The sequence below is a fragment of the Falco punctatus genome (genome assembly GCF_963210335.1).
Source record: "Falco punctatus genome assembly, chromosome: 1".
NCBI lineage: Eukaryota > Metazoa > Chordata > Aves > Falconiformes > Falconidae > Falco > Falco punctatus.
The window spans coordinates 57,499,493-57,513,625 of NC_137580.1; the positions used below are offsets into that span (position 1 = coordinate 57,499,493).

Here is a 14,133-nt window from a genome sequence, read left to right on the forward strand (position 1 = left end):
CACTTAGAAGCCATTGTTAACCACCGACGAGAGCCATTATCACGCTTAGGATGGATCCATCAAGACATTTTCCTCCAAGTCCAATACGTGCTTAGAGATGTGATAGTAGACCAAAGATGTAAACAGCTACAGGTCAGCTGGCATGTAGCCAAATTTTAGAGAAAGGTCTCCAAACACAGTACAGACAAATGAAATATAGAATGCTGGAAAGAAAATAAGAAAAACCATAGTCAAACCTTAGACACTTAATGGAGATGTCAACATTCTCCAAAAGCTTTAGAATTTTTCTTTTTTCATTTAAGTCATAAACAATAATTACATGTGTCTTCAGAATTGCTGTTCTGCTCAGAACCTTATGATTCTTAATGATTTTTCCCCCATGAAAAACTAAACCTGACATAAAAATAAAATCTAGCTTCCCACACAGCATATTTTATGTACATCCATTCTTTATATAGAATTTTAGTTGTACTTTAGTTACAAACATACTTTATTAATCATATATACAATTGCTCTCAAATGCAAATCATTCTGAATCAAATTTTTCCAATTAGCCCTTTCATTTCTTTTCTGATTTGTGCTGATTTTTTTTTTCCCTGCTTGGTTAGCAGGAGGATGCGGTCAGAAAAAGGAACAAACAATACTTCAGCTGCCTCTCCCTAACAAAGCCTTGAGAACTTCCAGAGATTCCTTCATAACAGAAGTTTGTATGCAACTTGCATAGTTGTCACAACTTGCCTAAGCAGCAGTTTGTTTTTGTTCTTCTATACCACCAAACTACAGCAAAAGCACTTCGGTATTTTTAATTTTACCCTGAAGGCAGATCAAGCACTTTTAACTGCTTTTAACAACTCAAGTCTCAACGTGCAGACAATCCACTGCTCCTGATCATCGACGTTGAGGGGGGGGGGGGGGGGGGAATGTTTTTAAAGTCATCGCCTGAAAAATTGCAGGTACATAAAAAGACCTGTACACCCAACATGACTAACAATGCTCTGATGCAACACGAATATACTAGTTTCCTTTAGGGATGTGTGAACCATTCAATCACCAACAATTATTTTATGTATGGTTTGTTCTACTTCTTAATTAGCGTTTCCAAAAATACAAAAGAGACACCCACCATAGTAAGTGCAATCTAAAAGTAAAAAGCCACATCCTGAAATTTTTAAGATGTAAAAGAAAGAGACAAGCAGGAAAATTAGGTAAGCTTTTGCAAATAGGAAGCAAGCTGATATTTATATGTAGTATGTTTTGAATTTACTTAAGTCCTTGAAAAAGCAAGTCAAGCTTTTTAAAGACTTGACCAGCTAGAAAGAGAAGCATTTAAAGACAGATAAAATTCTAACTCTGAATTTCACCTGCTAAATTGCAACTCTAATAAAAATGTTAGCAGCTTTCTGTAGTTTGTGCATTTGACAGTACAATGCATTAAATCAGCATGACTTTTTCCTCTTTAGACAATTAGGGCAAGCAAACATTTTCTGTGCAGCAGCAAATATGGCCTTCTTTCTTTTCTTTTTCAGAAAAAAAAAAGTTGTTTAAATCAACTCATGCTAAACTTTAAATTTACTCCAGTTTAGTAGCAAGTGGGTCGGCTGTCCTTTAACTCCTCCCCTATTACACTAACTGTGAACAGCACTTTCACAAATCAAAATCATGCCATATTGCACTCTATCAAACTGAAATACCCAGACAGAAATCCACCTTGGCGTATGCTGACATTTTAGCTCACTTTCTAACGCAAAACATACATTCACAGATACATAGTCCATTCTGTTCAGAAGCTTCCCTTCTCACTGTATCCAGAGCAAACATACACATCTTCATTCTTCACCATGCCAATTACATCTCCCCCCACCGGCCTCAACACACTACACCCAACAGGCCAGCCACTTAATGGTGCAAATAACATTAAACTGAAAACTAACTTGACTGTCCAAGCTTTAGGACAAGATACTGACATTTCATTTCAGCTGGCAGAGTGTTTGGGAAGAGCCTGGAGGGTGGGAGGCACAGGAAAACTCATTTGAGGTATTCAAGTTTTTAGTGGTATGTACTGAAGCAATGATAAACTTAAAATTGCAGCTGCTGCCCAGAATTTCAAGAATAACTAGAGTTTTACTTGAACATAACCTAAGGTATCCTACAGAATCAATGTGATCAGATGAAGTCTGACTACAGGCAAAAAAGGTAACAGTAAAGTAGCAGTAAGGTCAAAAGCGTCCAACGGATGTAAATGAAGCTTACAGTGACAGCATATCGCTAGAGGGAGGTTCATTGGGCTTCATTTCCTAACTGCAGCTTACAATTTGAAGTTAAAATGTAACTATACTTTATCAGATCTGAAGTCAAAGGTATCACAGAGGTGGAGGTTCGGTGTTTGGGGTTCATCCCTATGAAAGACTTATGAAAAGCTAAGAAACAGAACACGACAAAACTACATAATAAAGTTCAAAGTACAAGAGATTAGCTATAATAAGGTTTAAAAAAAAAAATTCAAAGGACACTGCTGCTACTCCTACGTTTTTATACCTAAAAAAATTCAGAGCTCCCTTCACATCCTGAATTGGGAAACGCAGCTAAAAATCCAACCGAACTCAAACCTCTCAAAGTAGCAGCATATATAACTTTTATCAGGTGAACTTTTTCTTGGGGGTAGGGGGTATTTAAAAGAAAATTTATTTCTCAATTATTTTCAAGTTGCTGTATTATATTCACAGAGTAGCTGCTATGCAAGACTGACAGCTTTACCCTTTTGTGCAGCAATTAGATGCTCCAATACAGCACACTTTTTGCCATTGCTAAGTGTAGAAGAGGTGGTACTCCAAAAGCTTCATGAAAGGGGATTAAACCCAGTGTTGCAGGAAATCAAAGTGCCAGTGCCTGCATTTAAGAAGATATGCACAACACACTAAATTTGGGCTTTCTTACAATTACTGGCCCAAAAGACTTAATGTGATGGTACTTCAGAATAAATAAATAAACACTACGTTTTTAACCAACTGTTAGAAGTAGTGTTGTCCATGCTATAAACACTATGCAGGCTTCAATACACCAAGTGTTTGCTTTCACAAAGGTAGAATAAAGGCAAAGATGAATTATATTAGTTTTTAAGACATCATTTTAAAAGTTACAGCAAAAAATCGCTAATAAACCAGCTTAAGGGCAAACATTTACAGAATGGCACCATGGTCACTCAAACATGTGGCTGACCTGAACCTTCAGCATTTTACAGAGCTTGGCTAAGTAACCTGCTGTCACAAACACTCCTAACATAACAGGCTACCCCCTTGTGAGCTCTGGTCCCTGACGCTGCCCCCCTTGTCCCCTCCCCAAAGCGATGGCAGATGGAGTAAGAGCCCATACAATGGGAGACATATCAGGCCACAGGACAAGTTAAAGCCACGCTTCAGCCCAAGGCTCATGACTTGGATCACTCCTCAAACAAGGGGTGCAAGAAATGAAAAAAAACAAACCCAAAAGATTGTAAATATTACCCAGATTTATTATACAACATACTGACCATATAAGATTTTCCTGTTATATATCAATTGAGCAATTTTTCCAAAACAGCACTGAGATGCTACCAGCAGGCTGAAAGATTTTTCAGGGTCTGCCCGGTTCCTCCGTTCTCCCAGCGCTCTTCAGCTATAGCCTGCACAGGTAGACTGTGCCTAGCTTACTGCTTGCTTTCCTCTTGAATAAGTGATATTAGTGCCTTTACCAGAAATGTACCCGAAAGGGGGAAAAAAAAGCATTTGAGAGTATCTGAAGATTAAAGAAAGAAGAATAAAAAAGGGGAATGAAGCTTTCCAAGTTGCTGATAGCCAAATATACCTCCTTTCTCTACCAAAGTTTGGCACGTTTTGCCGTAACAGAATGATTTTGGAAACAATTTGGTTCTTTCGCTTCTTGTGAAAGTTTTAGGTATATTAATATTTAATAAATACATAACAATAACACCACAAAGTAAAAAAATTACACAATGAATTAACATGATGGTCACGTGATACTCTCCCAGTTTCACCAACCATCTCATTACTGAAACAGCCTTTTTTACACTCCATGATCCACACCACCAGTGAGGCTGAGTGGCTGCCAATCAACTATGGGGAGGCACAAACGCTGTTAAACAGGAGTGAAACAAGGGTCCCCAATTCAAAAAGCAAGCCTTTTGGATGCTGGGGGCAGAACTTCATTAAACACAAATATTGCAACTGGAAGATGCATAGATCCTAAGCAAGAAACTAAGGTAGGTTCAGCTTCTACGTAACCAATATGGAAATGAGATAACACGCAGGAGGCAGATCAAGATCACCCAAGTGGCATCATGGGAAAAGAAGAAAAGGATGAATATCCCAGTCATACCAAAACTTTGGAATATTTACAAACATCCGCACCCGAGAACTACATTTGTTATACTGGTTCAACACTTTCTCTTCCTAAGAATTATAAATAGCTCTTAGTTTACAAACTGACAAAGTTCAACTGAAAAGACTCCCCATACAATCCCCATTTGCAGTTGACAATGATTTGCAAGATAAACTTCAGAGGAGAGCTTGGGGCCAAATGTCTAAGAACTCAACCATGATAAGTCAAATTTAAAAATCTATATTTGCGTTCTCCTTTGTGGCCAGTGCCATAAAACCTCCCTCTTCTTTAAATTTTGATTATAACTTTTTATCTTTTGAATTTAATTTCAGAGTATTAGAAATATGCCAAAACTCAGTCTGTGTTTTTACAAGACCACAGTGGATACTTCCATCTAGGCAGAAGACCTTTCAAGTCTCTCAGATTAGCTTCTTACTAAAAATTGCCTTCACTAGTGCAGCAGCCCAGGGAACCCACTGCCTTCAGAAACTAGAGTAATGCAAGAATGGCTCAGTTACACCTTTCCTTGGTGCTAATGCCCTCTGATTCCCACCCTTACCTGAGTGTTGATTTAGAGAAGTGTTCCCTCAGCTGTAGCACAGAACCCATGATTTTATTTTGTGCTCCCAAAAAAAGACCTTAATTATTTTCTATTACACCAACTATAAGCTAGGATTGACTACCTGAGAGAAAGTATTTCTGTGCTGCTTTTCAACTGCAAAATAAAAGCGTCCAATCTGCAAGTGAACTGCAGAGGACCAAGAATTACATCTCTCTCCTGTCAGTGTCAGAGGTTGTAAGCAATCCGTATTTTAGGACTACCCCAAATGGATGTTGCTTCCACCAGGAAAACAGCTAAAACTAAGTCTGTGCCAAGCACAAACTTTTAAATATTACACAAAATTATTTCCAAGGGAAGTAACTAGTAAGACTCCAGCTTGCCTAATCTTAGCTCACCTAGACATTTATCATCACTTGTTCCTTCTCATTTCATATGCACTGGGGAGGGAAAATGGCAGAACATAACCAACCACCACCTTCTTCCTCAGATGCACTGCTACTTGAACAACAAAACAGTGCATCTACAGCATTTGCAGCAGCTCCTACTAAAGCTCTCACAGACATTGATCTAAACACCATCGTTCACCATTACATTAACAAAGTTTCAGCAACAGGAAAAGTCAGAACTTCCATGAGCGTGCAGACTAGGCAAGAAGCCTCAAATTCTGATCCTCTGCACCACCACCGCTATAGCAACAATGGGAGAAATGCTAAAAATGCCAAATGGCTCTAGTAACTAAACTCCTTTTTTCTGTTTTTTACAGAATAAATTACAAGCACAGACTAAACTAAAAATCAGCCTACGAGCATGAAATTAAATCTGAAGAACAGAAATTTATATCACACATTCAAACGGCTTTCAGCAATTGCCTACTTATGAAAGCATCTCAAACCAAAACTAACAATCCTTATTTATTCAATAAACTTTTGGAGATCAACATCTAGCAGAGTTCAAGCGCTTGGAACTGCTGAATGGAAAGTCAACAGCTTATGTACTACCTTTCCTCCATTAACAGACTGTTAAAGCTAAAAATAAATTATCTTTCTTTAAAAGTGCCAGAAACCATTAAATCACTGACCAGTGGCCTGTACAAAGAAAAATACATGGCAATAAATTTTTTTTCTTTAGTTATTATTACCATGAGGAGGAACCAACATGAACTTTATGCACATTCAATACCAAAGTCTGTATGGATTTAAATGAAAAAATAATAATAAAAACCAAACCACAAACCCCCCCCCCCCCACACTTTATTCCCTTGAACAAAGTAGGAAGCTGTTTTCCCCACTCCCTTCCCTCAGAGCAACTTCAACAGAGGTCAAACTCAGGTCCTACACATAAAATGCTAGTAGTTCTTCAGATACGCTGACCAGACAATGTTGAAGTGTAACAGCAGATTTCCCATCTACTGAAGCAGCTGCAGAAAAACATCCTTAAACTGATACATCCCAATATAACAATATTTTTTGGCCTCTGGAAATCTGATACAAATACTATATAAAAGGCAGTAGTGCTAACTGCTTTTGAAAGACAACAATCAGAATGAGAACTTTGTTGTGCTTGCAGACCACCTCTACCCATTCTTTTTTCTTAAACAGCATTCAGCCTGAAGAGTCCATAGAGTCTATATTTACACAGGCTGAGACATGAACTTGCTGTTTCACTTTAACAGAAGCCTAAATGAGGCCAGTCTGCATTCTTCAGTACGACAATAAGATAAACAGAAAAGTAGTTGACATATTCTTCTTGTTTCTAGGCGCAAAACATTCACAAAAGCTCTACTGATATTTTCTCTCCTGTGCATCCTATTCTTCTCATAACAAATGCATACCAGTTTTCAAACAGCCATCTGCTAAATTAAAAATATCTTTTGAGGACTTCTGTCACTAACATATATGCCAATTCTTAAACTTAGAACACCTGCATCACCAACTAGAGTCACATAAAGATTTCATGCCTTTCAACTATATAATGATAGGCAAGAATTTTATATACTAGATACAGTTTTAAGGGAGCAGGCAATAAAAGCTACTCCAAAATTACAGGGGCTAGGAAATACTTGAAAATAGAACTATTTATTCTTATTTTAAAACCACAAGTCAAGAGAACAACAACTAGCACTACAGCATAACATGGAACACACTATGCAGTACCTTCTTTAGATATCCTCCCAGGAGATACAAGGATGGGCTTCATATTGGATCAAATCAGCTGCACACAATCCTCCTCCCCCACCCCCCCGCAAAAAAAAATACAAGTACAGTCTGTGCCTTTCTGATGGCTTGCTTTCAGATTTTCAATAACAGACTACAACAAAAGTTGATCATGATGTACAGTAAGATAAACGTTCTTAATTTTTACATCAGGTTCATCTTTTTCCCTAGGACAGCAAAGGTCCAAAAGTGTTAAGTTAAAAAGATGTGTACAATGATAGGTAAAGACTCCCAAATTCCTCCCCTAAAAGCTTGTTCTATTCATGCTGTGCTTGTATCTACCTTTTTTCCTGTTCCCATGCTTGCTGTCTACCACCTCTCACCTGTACCAGCTATTCCATTCACCTCTTAATTCTGCAGGTAGGTACATGTAAATATATATATATATATATATATATGTATACACATACACACACAAACATATGTATCAACTGCATCTGAAGAAACATCTCTGACCTCCAGTTTTTATGCAACATTTGCCACCAAGGAGGTTGAAATGGGGAGGCAGAGGTGAAGTCTAGAAGGAACAGAGCAAATGGGGCAAGATCTCCATGATCCGTGTCTATAGGAAACAGAGAAACAGGTTTGCTGTATCCGAGTGAATGCTACCCTTACTGCTACTCCTCCCAAGATTAAGAGCACTCATTCCCAACTCCTTTATCTTTATGAGTCGGGGTATCCAGCAGCTCCCTGAGTCACTGCAACAGCACCAGCCATCATGGGACCAGCCACTACTCATCTCCCTACCCCAGAGAATAAACAGGCCAGTCAGCAGTCAGTGCACCAGACAGTAAATTCTTCAGCTTTTTGGACATCTTTTTTGGATGATGTCTACAGAGGCAGAAATCTTTCCATTTTTGCTTACAACGATCTTTTTTTAACATGATCAGCATTACCAGCAGGTTAGATCAGTTTGATTTAAGATTATGAAAATTCTGTCAATGTCAAAACGTTCAGCTGCCACAGACACAATCCTAACAGTTCTTTCTGATTTAGCACAAGAACAGAAGTGGTGTTGGTTAATTACTATTTTCTCATGCAAAACTGATAGAAAATGCCTAGGAACACCTCAACCAATCTTTCATGCTAGCTGCTCTACGGAGAATCAGTATTTGTCCAGGTCTACTTATTAACTCCAAGTCCCCCTTTAGAGCACAGTGTTTACAAAAGATGCTGCTGCTTCATTATGCAAAAATGAAGACAATATATGAAGACAAAAATGAAGACAATGTCACTGGAGAAATAAAGTCAGTCTTTGTAATATCAACTTCAAATGTGAATTCCTGAGACCTGGTTTTATCATAACATTCTCGAGACTTACGGTATAGATATTGTTCTCTTTTTGTGTGTGTGTGTTGGGTTTTTTCTGAATTAGTTATGTTTCTTTTATTCACTTTTAGCAGTCTCCCACGTTGAATTACTACAGCCTTGCATTTTGGACCAAGTACAACAAACTATCCCTATTTGTAGTTTTCACCACTCTCTCCAGCTCTTATTTTATAAACATATCAAACATTATATTCAGTTATTACAAATAAACAAACTTAACTGCATAGGGCTGGCAAAACCCACACAATTGTTGTCTTTGAAACTACTACAAAAAACAAGTAGTGAAAGGTGAACAGCAGTTAAGTCTTCTGTGAAAGGCTAAACAAGCAGGTCTTACCCATACTCTCACAAGGATCTTTTCAGCATTCTTGCCTCTAAAAAAGGTACCAGATTTTTCTTTCCTTCTTCTCCCTTGCTTATTCACACATTGCTATGGGCATCTTTGATCTCCCTGAATACTTTCTGCACAAGCATGACTAACATCACTCCCACCATGGCCCAAACTATGGCAGGCCAAGGACTGTTGGCAACAGTGATACTTCTCAATGCTGTATTTAACCTATAGCTTCCCCTCCCATTTAACATGACATACTTGAGTAGTAATATTTTTGTTACAAGTTGCAGCTTATGAAGACAAAGCAGAGAAACCTTGAGAGGACTGAGGAAAGAAAACAAGATCCTAAGGTTTACCAGCAAGTTATTTCCATCAGAGCATTAGAGGACCTCCATGATGTCCCAGCAGAACCTTCTCTGGAATACTTCATACAAGTCTGGCCAATGCATGCTACAAAGACTACTTCATACACGAAAGAAGGCAATGATGGGACTTTAGGATGATCAGGTGAACAGAAAACATCTCAACAAGAGAAAGTCTAGTTTAGCAAAATTATATTATTAGTCTCTAGAAATACACTGAAGGTAAGTGAAATAAACTTACAAAGGAAGAACTGCTGTTTAAGCTGAAAATAATGTTGGCAACTGCCACTGACATAAACAGCAAGCCGAAAATTACAAATATTCACAGGTACTTAATTCCAAAGCAGTCTTCCAATAGTTAGATGGCAAAACACACAAAACTTGTTATATTATTATCATAATCTCATGCAACTTCATTTAAAAATCAAAGAAGAAAAGAGGAGATAAAAATGTCCAAGCAGGAGTCTCCTCCCATCTTCTGGAAAACAGGGAGAAAGAAGAAAATAGGTCACCACACTAACTCCAAAGTAACCAGCAGTACCACTGAAGTGTGCATGTCAATAGTCCCAAGTCTCCTGCTACAGATTCTGCTGAAAAGCCAGCTATTTTAGACTAACCCAGCCCCAGCTCTGAAAAAGTACAGTTCACTTCCACTGTTCCAGCAGCACTGCTTTGGCAGGTGGTCTGTCAAGCATAAGAAAGGTATTTCTGTGTGGAGATCTGTGCTAACTCCATGCAGATCATCCCTGCCTATCATCACTAACTGCAAAGAACAATTCACGCTGCTCACATTGACAAGGGCAAGAACACCCCACATAAAGAACAAATCGTTAAAATCCCAAAACTTACCGTAACAGCTTCTGGGCACTAGCCCATTGTATCAGAACAAATATTTAGACTTTTCAGAGAACCTCAAACTCAATTTTAGAAGCTCATTTTTAAAGAAAATATGTTCTCCTTCCATTTTTGCATGCAAACATAAATCACTAGGAAAAACTGGAGATAAACACAAAAGTTCCTCAAAACTGAAGCCATGTCAAGAACAGACACTGTTGTTCAAGTAGCTTGAGGGAACATATTCCTTTCTGATACCTTCCAATGACAGTATTGGACACCTGCTATCCGAGAATGTATTCTGTCATTCTTCCTGGGAGGCGCTCATGTCAGAGGGAATTAGGGATTATAAAAGATTTGGGGGAGGGGAGGGAAAAAAGGACAGCAAAAGTCTTGGAAGAGGCAAAGCTATATTGCAGTACACAGATACTTAGAGAACTAACTGTCAAACACTGAGGATATGTGAGCTAAATGCTAGAAAGAACAACTGCTGTTTTAATCAATTCAAAAAAGGCAGAAGCAACCCCAGCTGAGTCAGTGTGCCTAACATCTATTACTGGAGTTCACTGAGATTTGGAGCGAGACCGGACAAGAATAATGCTGAATCCTAAAACCTTCTAACACTGCAACACTTCTTCTCCAGTCTATAGTCATTCCTGGGAGGATTATTACAGATGCAAAAGTCATAAAAGTTCAAAGCTGTTCAAGCATGCAGAAGCAGTACAAAGCGGTAAACCACAGCTAGGCTGTGCACTAGGCCAGCCGCCCTCCCGCTGATGTATAAGCTACACTGCATTTCCTACCGGTAAGGTAAGACACACCAGTAACTACAGTTATGGGGTCACAAACCCTGAACTATTATCCTCATTTTTTTTCACAGTAACTCACATAACCCATGCGTGCAAATACCACCTTCCTTTCACATTATTATTTGCATGTGATACCTATGGTTTCTGTTCAGCTAAGGCTTAAAGATACACGAAAATTGCTAAAAGCTCATGGCCCTCTAAGCCAGAAGGAGCATATTGTATATCTATGTTCCATATTATGCAAGTCCACTGAAGTGTAAAGTTTGCCTACAAGTCTCTTAAGGAACTCAGGAAAAAAAAAAAAAAAAAGGCATTTAGTCCTTTGTGCAATAATGAAGTGGGCATCACCAGACCACATAACCACTGGGGGGGTAGGGGTGTAATTATAATCTTAAATACTGTAAAAAGTAAATACAGACAGCATGTTCCCAATTGTACCAGCAAACGTTTTCAGCATACCAATTAATTTTAGCCCGCAAAATTAAAAGGACGCTCACAGTGGGAGTAAAGAAAAGCGAAGACCACTCTTCAGCTGTTGAGGCCTAGCAGGACAACACTGGAGATGGAAAATTGAAAAGTTCTACTTTTTGCCTTACAGCCCTACAAACCTCCAACTTCCCTCCTCAAAGGTACTATGCTCTTACATGAGAGCCAGCTATCACCATGCTTTGGCTCACCTAGGCCAGGCAAACAGAAATAGAATTAGTGGGGTATTTCAACCTTACTTTACCTTAACTAACCCCACAGAAGAATTAAACAACTTTTCTTTTGAAATGAAGTTCAGCAACAGTTTTTTACATCCCAAAGCAACATACCACTGCTCTGCTCCAAGGAAACCACTTCCAAAGAGAAGTCAGCACAGGCTTTAACCAAATCCATTTTGGAATATAAATAAGGAGCCATTCACAGCAGCAATTCGCCCAGGGAAGTCAGTCATCTACTGACAACAACTGCCATCAAGTACCACTATGGTCCTGTACAAACCACAGATAAAGGAAGCTTTTGACAAGAGAGAATGTCGCATCTTTAAATACTTGACTGACTAAACCTGCAACACAATTTTTACCGAGGGGTTTGTTTCCTTCCTGCGATAATGGCACCAGATATAAATCGGTGTGTGGTTTCCCAGTGCTTGCTCAACAATCTTCCACAGATTCTGAAGTATTCTGCAGGCATCCTCAGCATGACAGTAACAACACAGAAGCAGAGCAACTGAAACAGCCTACCGAGGAGGCAAACATTGAGGAAATACTTAAGTAACTACAGTTAATTTCACTCTTTGCTCAACCCACAATAAGCAAATCACCTTCTTTATCACAGTACTCTGCATGCTTCATATTGCTCGTTCCTGCCCACATGAGCGACTCTTCGCCTACTACGTCAGTAAGTTACAAATACCATACTCTTTCTAGTCTGCATCTACATGAAGGTGGCTTACCATCTAAGTCGTATCTCATTACATGAAGTCTGAGCTTGGGAAACATGCAGTGTATGTAAGAGTGAAGAACTGGCTTTCTGCTTTAGTGTATCTCTTTCCTAAGGCACATTTCAGATTTGTAATTCTGAGGGAAGTCCACGTTACACTCTTGGTACCTCATCTCCAGACTGTCCCACTATTCCTTAAAACTCTATTGGCAAACTGTGTTTGCAACTCATTCCGTATGAGCGACCACCAAAACACTTTGGGTTTGTTTGGTGTTTTTTGTTGTTTTCCATCTGATTCCTTAGGATGCTTTACCGGGAGCTATCCTGATTGCCGGACCAGTGATTTCTGGTTAAGACAGACCGAGTTGTTCACTAAGCAGCCGAGTGTAGTTACAGTCAAAAATCATCACATAACCAGAATACTGGAAGTGAACATATGTGAAAGAAAGCAGGGGGAAGAAGGGAAGTAATCGAGCCCCTGCAATACTTGCAGCCACATCGCTAACGTTTATGTGAGACTACAAAACACAATCTTTAAGGTGCTGTTCGGACCAAGCCTGGTCCCGGCAGCACCTTAAAGCGCCTCCTTCAGCGAGGCGCCACACACGCGGCGCAGGGCGCACACGGCAGCCACGGCTGACGCTCCGCGTTATAAACTAAGTTTAACGCCAGGCGGGCGAGCGCGTCCGGCGGGCGGGGGGCGGGAGGCAACGGCACCGCCGCTGCCCGCCCCTCCCGGCCGCGGCCCGGACGCCCGTTGCTCCGCCGGGGCTCCGCCGCTCCCGCGCAGCCCCCGGGCACCCCCCGGCGGCGGCGGCGGGGCGGGGCCGGGAACAAAGCCCGGCTCCGTGCCACCCTCCCCGCTCCGTCCCGCCATTCCCAGGCGGCCCGGCGCACGCCCAGCCCCGCCATCCCCCGCGGCGGTGGTGGCCGCCGAGCGCCACAGGCCGGCGGCCGCCCGGCCCCAGTCGGACGGGTGCGGGCTTGGGGCGGGAGGAGCCCGGCGGCGGCTGCTTTCCGCTCGGCCCGCGGGGCCGTGCGAGAGCCGCGCCCACCCCGGGGGCTCCCGGGGCCGCCGGCCGCGCCGCGCCGCGCGGGCGGGGCCGGGCCGGAGTTAGGGGCGGAAGAGGGAGGGCAGGAGGGGACTGGGCGCGGGGCGCGGAGGGGGCCGGGGGAGGTGCCGTCGCCCCGGAGTAGGAGGGCCAGAGCCCCAGCCCGGTGGGGAGGCGGCCGGGAGGCGCCAAGCGCACGCCAGTATTGCCGACCCCGACCTCTCCGCGCCGCCCGGCCCCACGCTGCCCTCGCCTCACCTCCCCGCCGTAAACAAAGCGGCGCGGGCCGGGGACCGGGCCAGCGGCGGGGGCCGCGCGCGACGCAACACCCCCCCACCCCCCCGCCCGTGAGCCCCGTTTCCGTCGGAGCAGGCGGCCCCCTCCTCCCCCCCCAGCCACGACCGGGTCCCAGCCCCGCCGCCGCCTCACCTATCCCGCCGGTAGAAGCGCTGCCTCCCACCGCAGCCCGGGGCGCCGCCGCCTCGGCGCGGCTACGGTGGCCTTCAGAGCGACTCTGGTAGCAGCCGGTGACCGACTCGCGCCGCCAGCATCCCCCGCCGGCTTTATCCCGCCGCCGCCGCCTCTCTCCGGTAACTCGACGGTCCGGCTCGTCCCTCCCGCCCCCCCCGCCTGCCCATTGGCACGCGCCGCTCCACCAGGAACCGACGCTCACTGGGACGGGCGCGCAGCACTCACGCGGGACCGCCCCCCCAGCCCTTTCCCGTTGGCTCCCGGGCATCCAGCCCGCCCTCCCGGACACGCCCCCGCTTGGCGCTTCGACCAATCGCAAGGCAGAGAGGGGGAAGCTGAGCCGCCCATTGGCGGCGCCCGTCAGCTTC

At 42.7% G+C, this 14,133-nt stretch overlaps 1 protein-coding gene across 1 annotated transcript in view; it reads right to left on the reverse strand.

The window, feature by feature from the left end:
* Positions 1-13,910, reverse strand: part of FRYL (FRY like transcription coactivator) — a 179,603-nt gene extending 165,693 nt beyond the window's left edge. Inside the window, exons 1-2 of the mRNA XM_080403806.1 lie at positions 13,724-13,910; positions 1-203 (exon numbers count right to left, since the gene is read on the reverse strand). The gene's annotated coding sequence lies outside the window, so the exon portion shown is untranslated. The remainder of the gene's footprint in view (positions 204-13,723) is intronic.
* Between the last annotated feature and the right edge of the window lie 223 nt (positions 13,911-14,133).